This window comes from Callospermophilus lateralis, chromosome 7, assembly GCF_048772815.1.
Source record: "Callospermophilus lateralis isolate mCalLat2 chromosome 7, mCalLat2.hap1, whole genome shotgun sequence".
Lineage (NCBI taxonomy): Eukaryota > Metazoa > Chordata > Mammalia > Rodentia > Sciuridae > Callospermophilus > Callospermophilus lateralis.
In genome coordinates, this window is record NC_135311.1 from 103,614,617 (window position 1) to 103,618,748 (window position 4,132).

General features: G+C 41.8%; 1 pseudogene; it reads left to right on the forward strand.

Moving 5' to 3' along the window:
- The first annotated feature begins 1,778 nt into the window (after positions 1-1,778).
- On the forward strand, positions 1,779-2,804 carry LOC143385777 (CCR4-NOT transcription complex subunit 9 pseudogene; annotated as a pseudogene).
- The last annotated feature ends 1,328 nt before the right edge of the window (positions 2,805-4,132 follow it).

The window sequence follows — 4,132 nt, forward strand, 5'->3', positions numbered from 1 at the left end:
TGAATGTAGAACCACATTTAATTCAAATCTGTCTCTAATCTGTTTGATGGGACCTGATATAGAGCCTGTGCTCAGGACATGAAAGTTCACGTTGAAGAATATTATGATTTTGAAAAATTTTTTTGTAGTTATAGATGGACAGAATGTCTTTTTTTATTTGTTTGTTTTTATGTGGTGCTGAGGATCGAACCCAGTGCTTCACACATGCTGGGTATGCTCTCTGCTGCCGAGCTATAGCCTCAGTCATTACAATTTTGAATTTTGTGTAATTTTGTTATTATTGTGACATATATAACACCTAGGGCATTGTTTTTCAAACTGAGTTACAACCCATCAGTAGATGATGGAATCAATTTAGTGGCTCAGACCAGCATGTTTGGGAGGGAATAATTGAATAGAAATATTAGGTTGAATCTCATACAGTAAGGGTTAGTGTAGTATTGTAAGATACAAGTGTGATTCAGGTTGCAATATAAAGTATAAATCTACTGTGGGTTTCATTCAAAGTGCTTGAAGTTCAATGACCTAGGGCAAGTAATATAGCTGTGCTTCTGTTTCATTATCTTCAAAATATGGGAAATAATAGTACCTCCTGCCTCTTGGGATTGTAATGAAGATTAAATGAGCCAACACATATAAAAGTGCTTGGTGTCCAGCACAGAGTAAACAACCAGCCGTAGCAGTTAATATTGCACAACAACAAAAACATTTTTAAAAAGGAGAATATAAAATTTTTATTTATGCCATGATTACTACTGTGTAATATTATGCATACAGATAGGCAAAGGTGATTTATCTTACTTTTTCAGTTCAGTTATTATTGGTAAATAACATAGCGATAAATAACCTTTTTTAAATAGAAAGCAGTGTGCCAAAATCTCTTTCCTTTGCATGAGACCAGGCATATTGTGGGGCCCAGCTAGGGTGATGGAGGTGCTGCCTGTGATTCATCTGAGGCCACATCCTATTAATATCTTTACTGCATCTGAGCAGGCCCACAGGCTCGCTCGCTCTGCACCTGCTCTTGGAAAATTAACACAGCTCTGTTTAGAGGCCCTGGGGGACAGATTCAGCAGGGTTTAGTTATTCAAGTATCTAGAGCACTTAGCACCATGCCTGGCACTCAATAAATGTGGGTTAATTTGAATTGAACTATTGGTAATTGTTGTGTGTCCTTAGTCAAGTCACTCCCATACTTTGGACCAGAATTTCCTGTGTGCAAAATAAGGGGAGTTGCCTGAAAGGTTAGAGGTAGAAGCACTGATTTTACAAATAGGGGAAGGAACTTGCCCAAGTTCAAACCATAAGTTAATAGATCTACAGAGGTTATCACTGAAATCTCTCCACTCACTGGTAGAGACTTTCTGCACCATTGTATTGTCCATCCAATTCTATAATCCTTGGGAGCTGACAGAAACAACAAACCAAAGGTACACATAGCAAGGCAAAGATCTTGAGAACTTTGCATTTAGGATGGAGTCAAAAGCAAGATATGTGAGATATGTAACTCAACACTATTACATAAATAAAAGACATGTGCACACAAAATAAAAATTCATATTTCGCAAGAACAATATAAAATAGTTCACAATAAACACATTCAAAGAGTTGTCTTTAGGAGTGAGAAGAGGAAAAGGAATTAAAAAGAATACATAAATAAATAAAATTAGAGAGTGAAGGCGGATGGCGGCTCATCTTCCTTGGCGGTGGAGGCCCTGAAGCTGGGACTCCGGTCGGGCTCGTCCAACGAAAGAAGGAGAGCAGCGGCTGCTCCCAACATGCACAGCCTGGCGACAGCAGCGCCTGTGCCTACTGCACTGGCTCAAGTAGATAGGGAAAAGATCTATCAGTGGATCAACGAGCTGTCCAGTCCTGAGACAAGGGAAAATGCTTTGCTAGAGCTAAGTAAGAAGCGAGAATCTGTTCCTGACCTTGCACCCATGCTGTGGCATTCATTTGGTACTATTGCAGCACTTTTACAGGAAATTGTAAATATTTATCCATCTATTAACCCACCCACGTTGACACCACACCAATCTAACAGAGTTTGCAATGCTCTGGCATTACTGCAGTGTGTGGCATCACACCCAGAAACCAGGTCAGCTTTTCTTGCAGCACACATCCCACTTTTTTTGTACCCCTTTTTGCACACTGTCAGCAAAACACGTCCTTTTGAGTATCTTCGTCTTACTAGCCTTGGAGTTATTGGGGCCTTGGTGAAAACAGATGAGCAAGAAGTAATCAACTTTTTATTGACAACAGAAATTATCCCTTTGTGTTTGCGCATTATGGAATCTGGAAGTGAACTTTCTAAAACAGTTGCCACATTCATACTCCAGAAGATCCTCTTAGATGACACTGGTTTGGCTTATATATGTCAGACATATGAACGTTTCTCCCATGTTGCCATGATCTTGGGTAAAATGGCCCTGCAGCTATCCAAAGAGCCTTCTGCCCGTCTTTTGAAGCATGTAGTAAGATGTTACCTTCGACTCTCAGATAATCCCAGGGCACGTGAAGCACTCAGGCAGTGCCTCCCTGACCAGCTGAAGGACACAACTTTTGCCCAGGTGCTAAAAGATGACACCACCACAAAACGCTGGCTTGCACAACTGGTGAAGAACCTGCAAGAGGGACAGGTCACCGATCCCCGGGGTATCCCCCTGCCCCCTCAGTGATCCTCCCTTGTCCCCTCCCACCACTCCCCTAAGTTGGGAAAGGGAAGGGGAACCTAAGAGGAAAACAGCTCAGGTTTTATCACCGACTGGGAATAGAGAACCTCAATGCTGAACTGCACTGGAGAAAAGGGGCAGTGTACTCCCACTGAGGTGTACCGGCTGCCATCTCAGGCTGCCTTGAGGACCTGGGCTCTCTGCTACTCCCAGGAAATGGGCTCCTAACACAGCAGTCTGCCACCACAGCCCCAGGAGGATGTCAACACCAGCAAATGCTGTATTTGCAGCATGCCCAAGATGACCTGCTCTTCCACCTCTACCTAGCTACTGGCAGGGAGGGGAGACAGTGGTGAAAGCAGCACTCTAGGCATGATGAACGCCTGGGACCAAGCCATGTGGCGTTTTTTACTTGCCTTCCTGGAAGACTCAATATGTGTCTCTTAATTCTCTCTCTCTCAGTATTTGTTTACTTTGGATTTTTTGTTTTTAATCTCAGAGAGAGGTGTGTTTAATGGACACAAGCTGTAATTTTCAGCAAAACTTTGTCAGTTGGCACTGTTTACAAGTCTGTTAGCTGCATAAGCTTAATAAAAAGTTGGTCTGGGCATTACATCCCCTCTGATGCAGGCTGATAGCTGCATCAAGCTGTTGGGAGAAATGGGAGGCAGGGGTAAGATGTAAAGCCAAAGGACAGCAGGAACCCAACGCCTGAATACCTTCCTTCTCTCATTCTTTTACTCTCATTCCTGAATGCCACAAGGACCTTAACCTTGTTTTTGGCTTTAGCTGCTAGCTTTTCCAAATCTTAATGCTTTTCCTTTTTCCACTTCCCTCCTATTAAACTTAAAACAGACGTCTTAATTCATCTGGCTATCCTGAAAGGGTATAGTATTGGGGCAGAAAACGGGTTGTGGTCTTCAAAGATATACTCAGATGACTTTTAAAAGGGAGGTGCCTGGGATTAAGGTGATTAGCCACCTGATCCCATTCTTTAAGTGTGAATTTCAACAGCTTCATCTGTCTTCATGATTGTACTTGAAGCAATATTGATTGAATGAGTTTATTTTATTCAGATTTAAGATGGAAGGTTAGACTCTGCTCGCAAGTTTGTTTCTTGGGGTTTTTTTTTTTTTTTTTTTCCTTTTAACACAATTTCTTGTGGTCTGGGAATTACAGGGTTGTCACAAAATATTTTTTCACTTGTTCATGTTGTGTGGGAGAATTGTTCTTCTTCCTTTGGAGCTTTAGATGACTATTCACAATTTTCAGGCTTGAATCTATATCTTAGTGTAAACTGCCTTGCTTTTCCCTTGTTAGTCCCTGTTCTTTCTCTCTCATGCCCATCTCCAGTCAAAGATGGAATTGCTGATCGAACTCTAGAGAGGGACCAAGTCTTTCTGTCCACATCTCACAAAATTGAAGATGTCTTTGAATAAGTTTGGGGAGGGTCTATAAGG